General features: G+C 45.0%; 1 protein-coding gene across 2 annotated transcripts in view; it reads left to right on the forward strand.

Annotated features, from left to right (window-relative positions):
- Positions 1-21,032, forward strand: part of LOC135819500 (uncharacterized) — a 67,287-nt gene that overhangs the window by 35,544 nt on the left and 10,711 nt on the right. The window contains exons 11-13 of one of the 2 annotated variants that reach the window (XM_065332715.1): positions 14,329-14,440; positions 17,160-18,685; positions 19,145-19,475. The gene's annotated coding sequence lies outside the window, so the exon portion shown is untranslated. Of the gene's footprint in view, positions 1-14,328; positions 14,441-16,409; positions 16,817-17,159; positions 18,686-19,144; positions 19,476-21,032 lie in introns of those variants that run through there. The other variant, XM_065332716.1, reaches the window with a different exon arrangement.

Genomic DNA, 21,032 nt, shown 5'->3' on the forward strand with positions numbered 1-21,032 from the left:
CAACTCATGAACACGGGGTGCAAACTCACGAAAATAACCTAAGTGCTAAAACATGTTCTTTTTGCTTACACAAATCGGGCTTATGCGTACGAATACAAACAGCTTCAAGGACCTTCAACTGCTGGACATAACGGGCACGACACAGTACAGAGAAGTGGGAATCATCATACACACTCAAACAATCGGGACGAGATAACAAATGCAAATACACAGCTGACTTCTTACGAATTTCACCCTCATCAGCTCCATCACCTTCCCTGCCACCTGACTCCTCCTCGTCCGTTTTATCACCATCACCACCAGCCGTCTCACCGTCATCCGCCTCGTCTTCATCCGCCGCCTCGTCATCACCCGCCTCGTCGTCATCTGTATCCTCGCCGTCATCCGCCTCGCCGTCATCTGTATTCTCGTCATCCGCCGCATCATCACCCAACTCATATTCACCACCAGTCAGTCGTCTGATACCATCCATGTTCTCCTTCCTACGTCTGTCCCCTTCTCTGTACTGTGTCGTGCCCGTTATGTCCAGCAGTTGAAGGTCCTTGAAGCTGTTTGTATTCGTACGCATAAGCCCGATTTGTGTAAGCAAAAAGAACATGTTTTAGCACTTAGGTTATTTTCGTGAGTTTGCACCCCGTGTTCATGAGTTGTTTCTGCACTGTTCATGCCCGTTTGTCACACTTACTCTTTATTTTAGTTCTCACTTTTTGTAATACTTACCACAAGTTACCCGTCATGTGTCACACTTCTTTGGATTTTTAACCTTTGTTTTTCCCTTGATCTCTTTAGTTGCGTATTTCCACTGATGATCGCAACGTGAAAATCGATTTTGGAAACACACAAAACCAAACCTTTTTTTTTGATTTATACAATTGAGTGCAGTAGCAGTTCAACTTCCCACCTGGCTCCTTCATTCAACTGGACATAATCATGTATAGTGTAGTGATGCATGCCAAAAAAACCTCTTTTTGCATAGCTATATGAAGCTACTTGTACACATCATGTGACTCTGACCAAGACACAGTTTGGCAAGAGAACATACATTATACATCAGTACATGTACACATACTCTGACCAAGGCACAGTTTGGCAAGAGAACGTACATTGTACATCAGTGCATGTACAGTAAAATAATTTAGTATAATAGTAGATTGGATACACTGCGGAATACCATCTTCAAAGTACTAATTTTGCAGGACCCTGCATTACACTATACCCGGTCAATAATTTAACCTTGGATACACTGTACTTTGAATATAACAGGAGAGGAGGAACCGCAGCGGCACGTGCGAGAAAAGACGCACCGATAAAGATTTTGTCTGGAGAACTTTAAAGCGGTAAAACATGGGCTGTTTGGATCCATTCATAGACAAGTTGCTCGCTCACCACATCGGAGCTCGCGTTTTTTCACCGACTTAAGTCGACACTTGACTCATGATAGCCATCCAGAGCACACGGGAAATCAATCGAACCTTTGACTCGACGTTTCTGCAAGAAGGCACAACTCACTGCTCAATGCACAGTGTTTCGGGGCATTCACCCCTCATCAGTAGGGCTTGAGTTTGAGAAGTTTCAATGGCCTTCCAGTGTGCTCTGGATAGCAGTCGTGAGTCAGTCAAGTGACTCCAGTGTCAAGGCAATTAATTCACCAGGAAAACACAAGTTCCGGTCTGGGGAGCGAATAAGTTTCCTATAAAATCATCGCCGCAGTCTCTACCACTATCTTGCATTGTTGGGCTCATTTCCTCAATTTTTTCCCAGAGAGCCCCTGTCCCCCCCCCCCCCCTCCTCATGCCCACAACAATGTCGAGTACCATCCAACATCCCCTGCACGTGTATAGGGTTTTACAGTGCTTGATGGTACATGATGAGTGTAGTTCAGAGTTCAGACTTAGTACGTGTACTGCAGTCACTGCATGTACACTGCATATACACTGCACGTACACTGCATGTACACTGCATGTACACTGCATATACACTGCATGTACACTGCATATACACTGCACGTACACTGCATGTACACTGCATGTACACTGCATATACACTGCATATACACTGCATATACACTGCACGTACACTGCACGTACACTGCATGTACACTGCATATACACTGCATATACACTGCATATACACTGCATGTACACTGCATATACACTGCATATACACTGCATATACACTGCATATACACTGCATATACACTGCATATACACTGCATGTACACTGCATATACACTGCATATACACTGCATATACACTGCATATACACTGCATATACACTGCACGTACACTGCATATACACTGCATGTACACTGCATATACACTGCATATACACTGCATATACACTGCATGTACACTGCATATACACTGCATATACACTGCATATACACTGCATGTACACTGCATGTACATGTGCATGTACACTGGATGATTTACATGTACATGTGCAGTAAAAACTGTCTAAGGCCACATCTGAAGGTGCCTTCAAAATGTGGTCGCTGTGTACAGGTGGTCTCCGTATCCATGGTCATTGGAAGAAACATCACTAAGTCCTGACCGTAGCTGTAGTGGTCCTCTGAGGCAGGTGGTCGCCTTATAAGAGTGGTCACCTTGCCAGTTTACTGTACATGAAGACTACCGGTAGTCAAGTTTAGTTAGTACTAGCATTGCCTATGCAAGAAGAGCAAGTGTCTGCATGCCATCCCTAATAAGTCAGTACAGTCATGCTGGCCCAGTACATGTACCATTGGATACAGTACACGTACGAGATGTACGGCATCTTACCTATGCAAACAGGGACATGTATCCTGCAAGTCGACATGCTCCGGAAAATATGTCCAAAATCGTATGCACGTCCATTGACATTCCAATGTCTCAGCGGCAATGTTTCCAGTGACAGTACCTCAACCAGTATAATAATAATAATACTAATATGCTAGGCAACCGTAAAAGCCGGTTACACGCCAGCAGGCACCTTGGGTCTCATAACGTGTTCTCCTAACCTAGCTGAGCAGACTAACTTTATGCCATTGTATTCAGTAACACTGTGGGCACTTCAACCGTCAGGCGAAATAGCACGTCATAGTACATTTGAGATCAGCGGGAAGAAGATGACGACGTCCACTAATTTAGTATCTGTGCACACGAATCTGCTGTGTGTGTGACTCTGTGTGTCAGCTATGATAATTATCATCTTCTGTGGTTCCATGCCTAGCATCAAGAGTACATAACCCCCCAGAGTGTGCAACGCCGATCCAGCTCTGTGTAGGGTCTTGCCCCTTGGTCGAGCGGTCTCGGATCTTCTGATGTCATGCGTACACTTCACACCCGCGCAAGGCCGGTCTCGAGGCAGGGCACCATTGTTTTTGATCCAAGAGTACCCGCGACTCCCCGGGTTCCCCTCAGATGTGTACGGTATTATGACGCAAAGATCCGATTCCGCTCGACCAAGACCCTATGCAGAGCTGGATCAGGCGTTGCACACTCTGGGGGGTTATGTAGAGGCGACGGTTTCAAATAGGAAATAGGTTGCAAACCGGAACGGACTCAATATTCACTTTCTCTCTTGGTATTTTGATTAGAAAACATATGTCACAGTGAGACTACGATGTGTTATACTCCGAGCCAAAATTTCATGGCTCTGCGATGACCAGAAGCGCCATATCAAGCAGGTGAGTTTTTGACGTGTTGCTTCGCACTGCGACTTGAGTTTTACGACTTTCGAAAAATCAACTTCTTGTCGCAGGTAAACAGCGGCTCGCCTCTCGACAATAAAGCACCGCATACCAATCAAAACTAATGGAAGCACACACAAGGCTTATTGTTACTCTGTGCTGGCCGTCGTGGAGCGATAGCAATTACCTAATTTCAGACCCAGAGTGAATTTGACGGGCACTCTAAAACGTGTCCGGTTTGGAGCCACCTCTGATTTGAACTTTTTTGAAGCGAAAAATTGGGCAACTTGGAGGCAATGGGTCAACACAAAGGAGTGGCTCAGTTCGATTGACTCTGGCCCCAGAGCAAACTTCAACATGCCAGTTTCCTTCCACAAACATATTTCGAGTGAAAAATCAACGTTGATGATCGTTTTGGGTCTATACAAATTTGGCTGTCAAAACGTTCCGGTATCGAGCCGTCTCCTCTACTCTTGCTAGCATGTACGTCTGAACCATCCGGCCTGCAAAGTTTGAATGACGTAGGTTGAGCGATCGCTCCGCGAAACATACTTTTTGAAATTCTCTTCATAGTATATCTTCCACCATTGAAATTTCGAATTTCTTCAAAAAAGGTGCTGAGAGGGGTGGCTTGCAACCTCGATATGGCTTGTTCCAGGCATGCTTTGGAGCCATCTTCTGTTGAAGTAGTGGCGGGGATCTGCCCTGCAACTGCTACAACAAAAAATGATTCGATCTGAGAAAGGGTGAGACCGCGAATCTCGGTTGAATATTGAGTATTTCAAGCCTTTTCACGACGAAGATGGAGTTCTTTTTGGAGATGGACGTCGCGGCAAAGGACATGGTGTCCGACTTCTGGCGTCTGGTGAAGAGAGGGATCATTTGTCCAGTCAGGTCGGCAGTCTAACCGTTGGTAAGCTTGTGTTTGGATCCCGTTCTGCTCGATGTGGTAGATCACAAACAATTTGATATCGCACAAATTGATCTCAGCATCGTGCGTACGGTGTTTTATATTCAGAAAATCCCAAAGTGTCTCTGTGTGGCCGTCCTATGCCACGAGAAACTCCAATCAGGCTCCTATGTCCTCTGCCTTCATGATTGAATGTCCACTTCGTTTGAACAACGAACACAACAATCGAGGACGGCTTTGCAATGAAAAATACAGCTATACTGGAGCTGAAAAAAGAAAACAACGTGCTCAGGATGAGACTCGAGTACACGCATACACTCCCAGCAGGTGAAACGCAATTTTTTTGTGAAAAATGCGTGTCGCCGACTGACCAGTAATTCCCCTTCAACACAAACTTAGAGTAGGTGATAAAGAAGACCTGACTGTACCCATAGAGTGCAGGCTATGGGCATGCTTGGAAAGAATAAAATCCACCTAGAAACTTACTACACATCACAGTGATGACTGTACGTGTACGAATGTGACCAGCTCTAGCTGACCTAGTCAGTGCTGTTCAAGAAAAGTAAGCACAAAGACTAAGAACTGAACATCACCATCTACCAACGACGTGTCGTGCACAATGCCATGTACATTGTACAACTATGCTGTTTTTGGTTTGTGTGCCGGGTTAGTGCTAGCTGTAGTGTAGGTGTGAAGTCTAGACAAACAGCAGAAATCAGCACTGATAAATCACTACAGCTGTAGTGTAGGTGTAAAGCTTAGACATGCAGCAGAAAACAGCACTGATAAACTGATATTCACTGGTTTGAGGGAAAGAAACAAACGGGAAAAGTCTGACCAATAATTGACTGTCACAACCAGGACTCGAACCACGGACACTCGCTTGTAGCCGGCGATGCTCTAACCACTGAGCTATGGTATAGTCGTCATCCCAGCAGAGACCATTCAACATTTTCTTCGGACTTCGTAACTCACACTTCCTGTGAATCGACACAGGCGGGTGGGACCCAGCCCTCACTGTAACCCACACATTTCACGTACAAACTAGCACGCGGGGAGCCCCAAGTCATAACAAATTCACTGGTTTGAGCGAAAGACACAAACGGGAAAGATCTGAAGAATAAATTTGACTGTCACCACCAGGACTCGAACCAAGGACCTTCGCTTGAGGCCAGCTATGCTCTAACCACTGAGCTATGGTGTAGTCGTCATCCCAGGAGAGACCGGTCAACATTTTCTTCAGACTTCGTACCTTACACTTCCTGTGAGTCCACACAGGCGGGTGGGACCCAGCTAGCCCTTTCCCAAAGATGCCAACATATTTCGCAACTTATGCTTTTCGCAACCATGCCAAAACAAGCGAAAGTTGCTGAAAAAGCATCCATATTTTCAGAAAAATCTCGAAAGTTGCTGATATCGCAACTCAAAATGAGCGAGTTCTTGTGCATGATATCATAGCAACATTGTTCAGTGCTTACTACAACCATCCATGGTTGGCAGAGCCGGTTCAATGGTCGCAAGACTGGGGCTCTGTCAACAGTGGATGGTTGTAGTAAGGTCACTGTTTCCAAACACAGTGGTCCTCCGCCTTGTAACATGTTGTTGCTGTTGTTGACTTCTTTTACTTCACCAATGGCACAGGCATGATTGCCTCCTAACCGTCCCATAGGTCCGGTTCTCACAGAAAGATGACGGATGCTGTCAACCAACAATGTACATGTACATGTACATGCATGTGTATGTGTATGTGCATGTGCATGACTTTTGTTGCATTTAGTACATTTACATCATGTACACCACGTTCTTCAAGAAGTACACTTGTTATGATGCAATTTTCAGCGCTTGTTGTTGAAGCGGAGCATCACGGACACTTCAATAGTCTCCTCCAAGGTGCTTCTCTGCTCACGGTTGCGGAAAGTTGCGAAGTAGTTCGTGAAAATGAAGAACGTTGCGAAAGTTGCGATCTCTTCCACAACAACCAAAAGTTGCGAAAAACGTGGCGAGCATCTTTGGGAAAGGGCTATACCCAGCCCCCACTGTAACCATGGTAACCCACACACACGCTTCACGTACAAACTAGCACGGGGCGAGCCCCAAGTCATAACAGATTCACTGCTTTGAGGGAAAGACACAAACAGGAAAAGTGTGAACAAAAAGTTGACTGTCACCACCAGGACTCGAACCAGGGACCCTCGCTTGTAGCCAGCGATGCTCTAACCACCGAGCTATGGTGTAGTCGGCATTCCAGCAGAGACCGTTAAACATAAAAATAATATTTTTTAAATCCGCGATATGCGTGTTTATGTGTCTACCCGCAACGCATCACCAATAACAACTTATACACAGAAACAAAACAATCTCCAGTTAGTGCCACATGTCGGCGACGCAGGCTGCTGTGGTTTGGCCATGTGGTGCGAGAGGGTCCGGAATCCGCCTCGTTCCAAGCACTGGAGCTATCAATCAACACAAACGACATAAAAAAACCCGTGGCCGTCCGCCATTGCGGTGGATAGATACGATTCGGCACGACCTGAAGGCAGCGGATCTCTCCGTGGAGAGCGCTCTCCAAGCTGCAGGAGATAGACTAACTTGGCTTGACACTGTTGACAGATGCGTCAACTCTGCTCCTGTCTAACAGGTTCAGGGAAGATGCGAGCTGTGTTTATTATGCGTGTTAAAACAAAATGGCGTGACGATTAATTTATTGAAAGTGGCATAGTTGGTGGTGCGAGTGTTCAAACCCATTTGAACTTCATACTGTTCGTCTTCTTTTTGACATGCTCTCTTTCCATCGTCCTTAGCTTCTGTTTATTGTGAGCTGTTTTGGCTTTCTCCTATACCTCTGGCCTAGCTGGGGGATGCCAAGTGATGGTTTTGAGAGGCTGGTGATGGCTGTGAGCGAGAGTTCGCCGATCGGCGTCGTCCTCGCTATAGCGATGAAAATGCTAGTTACTGCGCACCTGGCAGATATCACGACACGTCGGAGCGTCCAGGATCGAGGAGGAGCAAAGGAATCTTGGGTTTTCACTGGAATCTAGTTCCTCCAGCATCGTGTAGCCCACCGGCGGTGAATGGCCGTCCAGAAAGGTCGAACCTGGTCTTCTGCAGCATCTCGCAGTCCTGCGAGGCACACTGAATACGCCTGTCATGTATTCTACAAATAAAACTCATGCAGTAGTGGACTCTATAGTGATTATAGCAATAAAAACTGCTCTATGGCAGTTTTCTAAAAAAAGTTATTGTGTTCTAGTCCATGGACCCCGTCTAAAAAGTAAGAAATTAACGAAATGTGATAGCCGAAAATTAAAATTTCACACGAAACCTCACAATAATCACAACACTTTAAATGCTGCTTTCAACCAGGGAGTAGTACAATACTACTCCCTGCTTTCAACACTAAACTTGTACTGCACCAACAATAGATGACTTGCACAAAGATTGTCTGGGTTCGAGACGGGGCAAGTGGACCTTCTGACTCTGACTTCCCCACCTTTTGAGTTCGTGACTTTCGCTTTTTGCCTGACGAACACTCGGCTAGTTTTTTTGGCTAGAGAGTAGAGTTGTTTTGATTCGGCTTGTATCGTCATGCCGAAGCGCTGCTGCGCTCCTGAATGCACTAGCAGACGAGAGATGGAACTGAGGCTCCCATTCCATACGTTCCTTTCCGAGCCGGCCGGCCGGGAGGCAGAAAAATGAGGCGGAATATTATTTTAGTATCATTGGTGTAGGCTGCAACAAGCACGTCGTGGTCCTGAAGTGTGACTACTTTCCCGCAGTGGAAGCGAAATCAAGCACAACGAAAGTTTGTGGACGTCTGAGAAAGAACTCGATTCCCTTTGATTCGGCTGCACTAGCTCCAGAGCGACTCTCTCCTGAGGACAGACTGCGGAGAGGCCAGGAACCTGCCGAGTCACGAGTGGAAGCCCAAACCACGAAAATGAAGGGTGAAAGGACTGAGTGTGAGAGCCAGATGGCCTTTAGTAGTACTTCAACTAGTATCTGAGTTGAAGGAGAGAACAAGTGTGCTGGAGAAACGCTGCGAAGTCCTCAGGCCTGATGTGTACTAGCTACTGTTGAAGTCTCACTTGTTCCGATATGAAAATTTCATCAGCCCTGACTCTGAGCAGCTGTATCTAGACTTGGACTTAGGCCGGAGACATAGCATTGTAAACTTTACTGAAGCCATATGTACCCAATGGCTGGCTCTAGTGAGAAAGCAGTTTGGCGCAGGCTCGCAAACTATGATTGAATCAGGGAGTGGTGGAAAGTCACATTATACCTCTCCATGATTAGCTGGTAATGACGACGATGCGGCTCCGGCTGGGTCTCATAGGAAAGTAACTTGCATACCTGTTTAGTTGCAACGAGGCAACGGTACCCCGGCCATGTACTGAAGACATGATTGAACTACATTTTATCTCCTCCTGGGAGAAGGTGGAACAAATAATGCCAGAGTGTGTCTGATACACGTCACAGTCTGCTGAGTGTGTTCATTATTGTGGACGTAACAGAACTGCGCTGCGAGGTACCTTCTGCGTTGGACCTACAGTTGAGCCACTACTCTTCTTACAAATTCCATACAACGGTGAAAGGATTTGTTGGAGCATCATCAAACAGTGCATTCACCTTCATCATACACTGGCTCCGTTGCCTACAGTAGTTCACATTTTGACGGGGCGCGCTGGGACGATACGGAAGGAGCGGCGGGAACCATTGGAGTGCTCATGATGCTGGTTAGCGGAGACGGATGTGAGTGTCAGGAACGGGAACGCAACCGCACTACTGTACAGATCAGGAAGCGATGGAAGAGTTGAATCTGTTCAACCTTCCATGCCGTGTACAGGGACACAAGCGTAAAAATGGCTACATTTCGAATGTGAACTGGCGATGGCATCGTGTGGCGACGAACACAACTGCAACTGTTGAAATTTCAGCATTTCGAACATTATGCTTCCCATGATAACTCACCGAATGGCTCACATGACGGAGTTGGACATTACCAGGCTAGGATTATCATTTGCTGTATTTATGGATAGTCCTTGAGTTTTCAGATGAAGTGCTTTATCTTTTACCTGTCGTTCCTTTAGAATGGCACAATGTCCATGGCTACTTTCTTGTCTTCATAACAGACTGGTATAATCAGCATGATTCTGCTTTATTTGAGAAGAAATAAAACTTTCCTTTCGGAAAGGAAGCCCAGAAACGTCAACCCCCATGGACTGTGCTTTATGACTCTCGTCCTAGCTGCATCGACATTAACCGTCGCAATAACTGCTGCATGTATGTTGTGCTGTGCAAACCGTACAAGATTTTACAGCTCACCCACGCCTTCCCAACAGGCTCCTATATCCCGTACCGTTAGCGTTACATTGAATATGAACTAGGCTAGCACAGTTATCCTTCGTTCTTTTGATGGCGGTGGGTAGCATGGAACTTGACGTGTTCTTGGGATCCTCGTGCAACACTTGCTGTTCCCGGATGCCATATTATTGGGTGCATCGAGGTTTCTTCTATGCTCACTGTTGTTTGGTAAGACAATTTTTTATAACTATTTCACCGAAGAATAAGGCAAGAGTATTCTGGGTTGGTTTGGACGCCTGGCTTCTCTTCACATAATAATAGTACAGTCATGTACTTCCACTAACCCTACAACTACAAGTGCACATGCATGACTCATGAGCTGCTGAAGACAGTGACGGTACTGATCATGTACATGACATTGTACATGTACATGCCGTGCACCAGGTGCACCGTTCATTCATGCTGACAAAAAAAGTACACTGCACTACAGACGGTGTAGGGTGCCCGCAGTGTAGCCTGGGTGCACAGGGTGCACTTGCCCCGTCTCACTCGTGGCTCGGATCTTTGTGCAAGTCATCTATTGGCAACATGCATGTCATGCATGCATAGGAACTAGGATCACGAGGGGAAAAGGTCTTCTACATGTAGCTTTTCATTCTGTGTGTGATTATTGTGAGGTTTTGTGTGAAATTTTAATTTTCGGCTATCACATTTCGTTAATTTCTTACTTTTTAGACGGGGTCTATGGACTAGAACACAATAACTTTTTTTAGAAAACTGCCATAGAGCAGTTTTTATTGCTATAATTTCTTTTGTTTTTTCTGTCACCAATCAATGGAATGCCCAAAATCAATATGTATGATGGCCTTCACATCATATCAATACCGTATTATGCGCATTGATGTGTAAGCCTTTTCTTGCAGAAAATGGCACTAGCATAATGCATGTTCTTCTGCGGGGAAACATGTGAGTAGTGGTGGACCATGGTGATACTTTTTCAAGTTATACGGAGGTTATATATGGAGGTCATTCTGTGCATGTTGCTGCAGCAGAATTTCATGACTCTGTCATAAAATTGTCTTGCCTTTCAGATATTTCAGATTTCCCTACCCTTGATCAGATTTATTTGAGAAATGTAACCAGGTGCGTGTCGCAGATGTTTTTGTTGATTCTGTGTTTATAATGGTTTATATTCATGGATGGGTTTTCGTGATAAGGTCATCCTGCATCATATTGCACTGAAATCGCAATCCTGTTGATGTCGATACAACTTTTGGAAGTAGTTCAATGACTTCAAACTGTTAGTCCACGATTTTCTAAAACAACACAGCAAAGGAGGAACAATAAACAATTTTTTTTAGTTACATGTATTAAAATGTAAACAAATACATTGCTGAGCCCGACACCTCGCTCCAGCAAGGCTATGGTTGGAGGTACTGAGAGATAAACAAGGCACTCCATAATAATAAAATCTTACACATCTTTTGGTGAGTATGAATGATATCCAGTCGAACCTCTTTAGGACGAACACCAATGGACCGATGGTATTTATTCTGTAAGTTTGTCTTAACCTATTTTATAACCAGTGAATACAATTATTTCTCCAATAGACATACGAATAGATTTCTTCTACAGCGAAAGATTCTAAGCCACACCAACTCATTGACTCGTCTCGTACGAAAATGTGCAGAACGCAAAATTCGTGCAAAAATTCGCACACACTTTCGCAAGGACTGTCGCGAAACTTCGTTCGAATTTTCGTTTTGCAGAGCCTCTCTACTGAACCTTTCTTTAGAAACATGACGGCAACTGAAACAGCAACAGAGAAAGTACGAAAGTACGATACATGTACAGCACATTCTTGCAGGTACTACAAACAGATTGCAGATCGTAATTCTTGCTTTGGCGGCACGAAACTTTATTTGGGGCAGTGCAATCTCGGCGGTACACACAAATAATAAATCAAACAGCCCAGACTCGAGTAAACAAATCCAATCATACATGTACAAGATCTTCACGAGACGAGACCGCACCCATTGGCTTGTTTCGTATGAAGCAAACAAGTTACTGAACCTCTCCACAATGGAGATTTTCCCTGATATGCGAATTTATTTTGCAAACTCGGTCAATGGGTCCTTGAACCTTTCCCTCCAGATTGGGAACTGCCAACGATAGTATGCCACTGACCAGTGCCTTGCTTGTAACGTACCAATGTACAATGAATATGAGTATTTCGACAACACATCTAACATAAGCCTTACCGTCAAGAAGGTGAACTCGCGTTCTTCGCACATTGTAGACAAGGGCAAAGAGATAAAAATGGATCTAAATCCGAATAAAATCAGCACACGTTTCCGTAAATGAAAGGGTGAGCATAAGCAAATGAATCGAAGGAAACCGGTCAACTCAGAGATCACCTAGTACCTGTCATCAAGTATTCCGTAAAAGGAGGCCTCGGCAGCGGAAAAGCTAAATTTAGAAAAGAGATCCTGTCAGGTTTTCCATTATTTATTGCATTCCGCCCAAAATCAGCACACTTTTCGTAAATTAAAGAGTCAACACAAGCAAATGAATCAAAGGGAACTGGTGAACTCACCTGTCATTGAGTAATATTCCGCGAAAGGACGTCTCAGCAGCGCCGAAACGAAATAAGCCAGGCCAGGAGACGAAATATCCGAAACAGCTCATACAAAAAGCAGTTCCAAAGAAGGAAGTTCCTCGCGCATGCACATCCGAACACGGACTGCACTGCAACACAATGTCTGCCGTGCACGTGCACCGCACGCGGCTACCAACCGTTGGTAGCTCTAATACCGAGCACCTTACGTAGAGACTTACGTAGCCTAATTGAAATACCGAGCACCTTACGTAGAAACTTACGTAGCATAGCGGTGTCGTTTTTCTTGCCATGAAAAAGAACACAATAATAGAAAAGCTGACAGGATCGCTTTTCTAAATGAGTATATCCTGTATGCTGCAAAAGACACAGGAAATGTGACTGGTGTCGGTACACTGAACGCCAATATCCCAGTCTTCTTCCCAGTATTCAGTGTGCCTCGCAGGACCTCCCCCAGAGGTATAGGAGAAAGCCAAAAACAGCTCACAACAAACAAAAGCTAAGGACGATGGAAAGAGAGTATGTCAAAAAGAAGACGAAAAGTATGAAGTTCAAATGGGTTTGAACACTCGTACCACCAACTATACCACTTTCAATAAATCGTGACGCCATTTTGTTTTAACACGCATACGGTCCATTATGGTGAAAAAGTTATTATTTATTAGTTGTCGCTCTCCTGGCGGCTTCCCTCAAGCTCAAGCGAGTCGAGATTCGTATCTTGCCTCTTGCCTTCACGAATTATTTTATTTTCCTCGTTGTGGAGTACGCCTGGACAAAGGAACTGGCAAGCGAATCGTTTTGGTCGCATTGAAATATGCAAGTGCACCAGAGGATTGGCGAAGCAATTTTGTGTTCGCACTTTCAGCAGAGCAGTAGCTGCTGCTGCGATAAAGTTTTTACTTTCGCCATTGGTTTCAGGCAGCAGAAGGATCTGGCTGAAAGCGATGGCGATACGTCCATGACCACCACGTCCTGGGTTGATATCCAAGAAAGACCGTCCAAGGTCCAGTTTTAGCCAAGAGCTGTCGTATCCAAGAAATCAAAAACGCCAACAGCAAGCTTTGGCCAAATAATATCTTCCAGGCAGTAATTTACGGGCCTAGCGCCTGCTGCGTCGTCTTCCTCCTCTGCATGGCCAGGTTTGGGGCGAAATGAACGCACGGGGCGTGAAGAAACATTCCAAAGGCAAACCATTCAAAATTAGAACCAATCGTTTCCAAAGAAGCGCCGCGTGGCTACGAGAAACCCCACATGAAATCCCCAAACGAAAACGGCCATTCGGTCGGGTATTCGATGGAGAATCGAATATACACTACCTCAATCCCCGCCGATGTCTGATATTCTCCGCCTATTCCCTCAAACTTGACCAATTCGGAAAGAAATCCATCGCCATTACGATCGTGCATCCTCCACATACATTCAGAAATGCTCACGCAGCACTTCTTTTCATCGCGTGTGCGCGATCGACGCTTCCATGACAACTCTGGGACAGGTAACCAATCAGACTCATTCAGAGTGCGATGTCCTAGATAGGACATCTCCCCGACTGGTCCTTTCCGTTGTTTGGCTCTCCATTCTGGTGTCTCCCTGTGCATTCTATTGTCTGCCTATCCATTCTGTTATCTCCCTGTTCATTCTGTTTTCTCACTGTTTATTTTATTGTCTCCCTGTCCATTCTATTGTTACCCTGTCTATTCTATTGTCTCCCTGTCCATTCTGCTGTCTCCCTGTTCATTCTGCTGTCTCACTGTTCATTCTGTTATCTCGCTGTTCATTCTCTTGTCTCCCTGTCCATTCTGTTGTATCCCTTTCCACTCTGGTGTCTTACAGAGAAGAGGCTAAGACGAGAGGTAGAAGTCGCACAGAAGCTGTCAATTTTTGGAGTGTGGTCTTCGCAGGCATCGTATTTCACGGTCGATATCACAGATCCCTATTCAACAAGGTATGTTTGATATGTCCCTCAGATGTACTGCTTAAAAAAAATCATGAGCCAAATTTTCAATTGTGGTTCACGCAACCTATTGTTGAACTGCCTCCAACCAAAAAACCCAACCAAAAAATGGTCTTGACCAACAACGTTCCTGTGGCATGATATTCCAGCTGCGAAGTCAGACACATCAGTGGTCGGGGCAACCTGAATTACCTATCGGTGAAGCTGGTTTCAATTTTCCGGTATCTCACTTTTTCTCATCCTCCTTCCCTGGGATGAACATGTATAGCATTGACTGCCTGGTCTAATTCAATATTGGCTTCTCTTTGGGGTTTACAGTTCCATTAGTAACATTTGGTCAACCAAACACACCATGGTGCAAGCCAAAGCAACCCATGTAGGGTACCTCTGTTGGGAAAATGGAGATATCAGGGTCTGCAGAGTTTGAAACGCCTAGCTAAAGGGTACTAATTCCACTGGAACATTTCTATGACGGAGCTCTCTAGAGGATCTAAGAACTGAAGATGTGAGTCTCAGGGGCAGTGCTATGACGTCATGTGGCCGCAACACATGGCTGCTGCATCCGTGCATGCAGCCAGGTCAACAGACCTTTATAAAGGCAATAGTGGCTACGCATTTTCAGCTGATTTGCCAATCTATTCATAGGCAGGATGCGCAATCCCCAGCAAAGATACATCCTATGTTAGAGTGTGGATGGGTACATCCTATGTTAGAGTGTGGATGGGTACATCCTATGTTAGACTGTGGATGGATACATCCTATGTTAGAGTGTGGATAGGTACATCCTATGTTAGAGTGTGGATGGGTACATCCTATGTTAGAGTGTTGATGGGTACATCCTATGTTAGAGTGTGGATGGGTACATCCTATGTTAGAGTGTGGATGGGTACATCCTATGTTAGAGTGTGGATGGGTACATCCTATGTTAGAGTGTGGATGGGTACATCCTATGTTAGAGTGTGGATGGGTACATCCTATGTTAGACTGTGGATGGAGCCCTGCCTGACTGTTATGTGTTTTGTCTTGGCTGAAGAATTGGCCTCTTGGCCCAATAAAGAGTGGGCGCTGCGTATAATGAAGAAGAAGCATCCATTGAAGATGAACCTGGTCTATGGGTAGCAAAGTCGGTAGCAAAGATAACAAGTCCCTGCTCTTCGAACAATGACCACAGCCACTCGATTACATGCTCACACATGCCTCTTTTCAAAACGAGGGTTCCAGTTCTACATTTGGATAATGTATGGTTGTTGGAAAGCTGTTGGCCTACTAGCCTGCTGCAGGTATACTTTAACACCATGAGGAATTCAAGTCTCTCATTTTGAAACTGCAGCAAGTGACCCAGCACTTTCGATGGAAACTGTCAAATGTGATGGAAAACTGTCCAATGGGATGGCAACCTGTCCAATGGGATGGCAACCTGTCAGTCACTTTGGGCCAAAACCTGTCACTTTGAGCCACAACCTGTCCAATGGGGTGGCAACCTGTCACTTTGAAAGCCAAAACCTGTGCACTTTGAGGTGCAACCTGTCACTTTGAGCCAAAACTGAGTCATTATTAGCCCAAACTGGTCACTTTTGAGCCACAACCTGTGACTTTGAGCCACTCCCTGTGACTTTGAGCCAAAACCTGTCATGGCTTTGTGCCACAACCTGGTACTTCGAACAAAATTGGAAGTAAAATCTGTCCATTGAACATAAATCCGTCATCTTGAACCCAAACCCTTCACTATGAACTCAATTCAAGTATGTGACCTGAAATCCCACTAGAAATGTTCGCGAATGATCAATGTGTGTGTTTTACAAGCCTTCTCCTACGAGCATTATCTCTATCTTCTTTCATGTACCATTAATTTTGTTTAGCATCTTCCATCTCCCAGCTTTTACTAATTTTTTTCATTTCCAATGTTAACTTGTTTGCTGTCTATGTGTTGCTTGCTCTGCGTTGTTCACTAACATAATGTACTAGACACGGCTGGCTCTCTGCAAACTGATCATTTTTGCACGGCCAGTTCCAAGCTCTGTGTTGGCTACAAGGTGTGCCGATGAGCATGTCAGCTGAGTTGTACATGAACAACGTGTGGGTTGTGTAAAGTGTGCAGATCACCAGATCACGGCTACATCTCTACAGTTACAGTGTTATTATTGACATCCTCACTCTCTTTCATTGGTGCCTGTCAATCACTCACCAATATACTTTCTCACTGCAATAACCAACGGTCAACGTTAGAGCTGGTGTGACAGGTCGTTGGACAGCCTTGAAACACCTTGTTGAACCTGTGAAGTAAAACAAGGATCCTGCCACGTTCTCATCACCTACACAGAGCTGTGATCGGCCGTTCTTTGAGCAACCTTCCCAAAGGATTAACAGGTTCGTCACGATTGTTGTATGCAATTGTCAATCTCAGTGAAAGTTGACATGCATTGAACAAGTATGACATTGCCTTAGCAATCTTGTCTTGATAATCAGTGGCGTTAATCTCTGCGGTTGGGACAATGAGCACTTCTAGCTGCAGGTACCAAATAGCTAGAGAATTGTAAAGTTTTATCATGGCTACAGACTGTTGTAATGTCCGATTCTTTGCTAATTTACTCTTCATCTGTGTGTGCGTGTGTGTGTGTGTGTATGTATGTATGTATGTGTGTATGTATGTGTGTGTGCGTGTGTGTGTGTGTGTGTGTGCGTGTGTGTGTTTATTCTGTATGCTCTGTAGCCTGGCCAGAGTTCCACTACAAAAAGCAGCAAAACAGCTCCCACATTGACTAGCAGTGCTGGAACCGAACAGGTTGTAGCAATACTGGAGTGTTTCCATCAACAGCACGGCACTATCAACTATTTGGCATTTGTTTTCAGGGTAAGGGTCATCTGCTATCCAACATTGAAGTAACTGTTTGATATCAACAACAACGTTCACTGGAACAGGAATTGTCATCTACAGATACCACCACGACTTGAATTTTCATCTACCGATACTACCACTGCCTGGAATTGTCAGCTACCACTGCTGCAATTGACCGTATCTGTTATCTACCACTGAAACAATTAACTGCAGCTGTCATCTACCACTGGTACAATTAACTTCAGCTGTCATCTACCACTGCTGGAATTAACTGCAGCTGTTATCTACCACTGATACAATTAACTGCAGCTGTCATCTACCACTGACACAATTAACTGCAGCTGTCATCTACCACTGCTGGAATTAACTGCAGCTGTCATCTACCACTGATACAATTAACTGCAGCTGTCATCTACCACTGCTACAATTAACTGCAGCCATCATCTACCACTGCTGGAATTAACTGCAGCTGTCATCTACCACTGACACACTTAACTCCAGCTGTCATCTACCACTGCTGGAATTAACTGCAGCTGTCATCTACCATTGACACAATTAACTGCAGCTGTCATCTACCACTGATACAATTAACTGCAGCTGTCATCAACCACTAATAGTTGCAGCTGTCATCTGCCACTGATACAATTAACTGCAGCTGTCATTTACCACTGACACCATTAACTGCAGCTGTCATCAACCACTGCAGGAATTAACTGCAGCTGTCATCTACCACTGATACAATTAACTGCAGCTGTCATCTACCACTGCTACAATTAACTGCAGCTGTCATCAACCACTGCAGGAATTAACTGCAGCTGTCATCTACCACTGATACAATTAACTGCAGCTGTCATCTACCACTGATACAATTAACTGCAGCTGTCATCTACCACTGCAGGAATTAACTGCAGCTGTCATCTACCAACTGATACAATTAACTGCAGCTGTCATCTACCACTGCAGGAATTAACTGCAGCTGTCATCTACCAACTGACACAATTAACTGCAGCTGTCATCTACCACTGATACAATTAATTGCAGCCGTCATCTGCCACTGCTGGATTTAACTGCAGCTGTCATCTACCACTGACGCATAATACTGCAGCTGTCATCTACCACTGACACAATTAGCTGCAGCTGTCATCTACCACTGATACAATTAACTGCAGCTGTCATCTACAACTTCTACAGTTGACTGGAATTGTAACCACTATTACCATTGACTGGCACTGGTATTTACTACTGCTATCACTGGAAATTCTGCGACTCATCAGGAAAGCAATCAAAGTTTACATTGTGTGAGGGTTGCTGGCTTGCCTTGTTGTCTCTTGGCATTTGCACCTGTGTTCTCTACATCAAAGGAAACACGTGGACTCAAGGGGTTTCTGTCCAAAAGAAAGGTCAGTTCTCCATGGTTTTACACAGCAGTCTACTGTTGTCTCAATAGATTTTTCCCAGAGTGGAGTCCTTGTCTAACGAGTAATTGGATTCCAGGTTTACATGCAGGCACTATACGTACACCATTTTTAGGGGTTTCCCCTACATAGAGTAAATCAAGTTGTGGAGCGGTTCACTCTACAAAATCATGGAGGATGGATGCTGCCAAGTCCACACGGCATAATTCCCAAACCAAGTTGGACATTGTTTTGAGCTATGTGCATTCTTTGTAAGCAAGCTCTGCCAGTTGCAGTACTGAGCAGTGTGTGGACGGAGGAGTAATTCTACTGTAAAGATATTTCTACAGAGATTCCTGTCCTGAAGATTTGCTGTGCTTGCTCGTTGCCCCATCTGTCTTTATTCAGCCAGAATGTTTTGCCGTTGTTTGTCTTTGGTTCATTTTTGTCTTGTTATTGTCACAGGAAACTGTCGACACTCACTTCAGAGAGTCACTGGTCAGCAGCTGTCCACAAAAGAGACTTCCTCAGCGGAGCAATAATTATTATACTCTGGCATTCCACTTTGTCAATAGGTCTGAAATCTGAAGTTGACTTGTAGTCGTAACACAATCCAGCATATCCAGCCAGCAACACAAAGCCGGAACCGGATATCCAGGGTCATATACACCCTGTCCTGTGCTGCTAACACTCTACACCGTAATACATTACTCATGGTGTTCATCTGGTTGTCATAGTAACCTGGATTTCAACAACATTTCTACAGGATTTACTAGAGGATTTGTTAAGTAGCCAGGTGAGTGTTTCAGGTTTCTGTCTGAAAATGAGAGTTGCCATGCAAAGGGATAGGTTGCTTTCGAAAGTGACAGCTTGCTAACTGAAATGACAGGTTGCTGTCCACAATGACAGGTTACTGTCCACCGGCAATAGCAGACCTTCGTCAAAGTTGGCTGGTAGATGTCCCAATTAGCAGGCCACTGTCTAAAGTGACAGGTTCTATATTACAGGATGTAGAAATGTTTTTCTATCAACACTCTTAGAGATAGGGCACACCAGCCCTGTCACTACAAACAAGACCGTACTGGAACAGAATCCATCTCTATCCCTCTGTATCCCTCTAAATCTCTCTGTATCCCTCTGTATCCCTCCCACACCCTGTCTACTTTGCAATTCTACTGCAAGCCACACTGATCTCACCTCAAGGCGTTCTCTCATCTTTCCACTAGTACTCGCCATGACGCTCCATCCTTATCATACATATGTACATGTAATCCCAAGTCTTCACATCCACACCCTAGTTAGCTCACCGCCAGCAACCATAATCTAGATAACACCCAACACACATTTTAACTTGAATTCATTCAGTGGAATATAGCACTAGAGGAGGTGGTTGCTGCCCCACTTTGGAGCTCCCCCCGCAAGCAGAGGACACGGCGGGGATTCCATTGAACCTAATACCTACCTACATGTACATGTATCTACTGGTGTGGGGGTTGAGTTCCCTTTTGGGAACGGACACGATAATTTACTTACTTTTTACTGGTGTGGGCATTGAAATCCGGTGAGACATCAAGCGACCACGGGGTGCTGGCCATGCAGCTGTCAGTACTGCTGTTCCAGTTCTGCAGTGTTACAGTGCATGTACACGCTAAGCTAGTAAGGTCACCAGCCCTGGCTATTCCACCGGGTTTCTATATGTATAGCAGTCACTACTACCACTACCATCAAACCTAATTCCTACCAATATGTCATATACTTCCTCCACGTCATCGAAATTGTCGCAGTTTGACTTTTGATGTAAAACGCGGTATTTACTCACCAGCACTCGTACCAGAGGCAAGGAATCGGACATAGGCGATAGTCATCAGTATAGGGTGACGGCAAAGTTCTATTTTCTGTTATTGGAAGCTTGAATTTTTGAACTGGACGCAATTTCTTCGCTGATGTCGCTGCGCTGGTAATTTCGACTCGCTGAGATCAGTCAGGCGTTGCAGCCTGCACATTTCTCATGCTTATCGCCATTCACTCAAGCCCCATCACTGTTTTACCTTAGCTGGGGTGAGAATGACTTCGTGGAACAAGTGGCAGCGCTTGGAGAAACATCGAGGGGTCGGCAAACTAAATGCCTGCAACAGAGATAAAATTTGTCGCTCTGGCTGAGACACTCAGTACTAGTACATGATTGTACCTGTAAGAGCCGTGTAGACTCTACACGTAGTGCTAGTGATGCACGCGCAGGTGCCGTACCATGGTATACCAGTGATGCTGAAAAAGAGGGCGCGCTGGACGTGATACTACACTTACCTGCATGAGCTGTGGGCATGCCACGGCTAAAAAAAGTTCATTTCAAGAT

Source organism: Sycon ciliatum, chromosome 6, assembly GCF_964019385.1.
Source record: "Sycon ciliatum chromosome 6, ocSycCili1.1, whole genome shotgun sequence".
NCBI classification, from domain to species: Eukaryota; Metazoa; Porifera; class Calcarea; order Leucosolenida; family Sycettidae; genus Sycon; species Sycon ciliatum.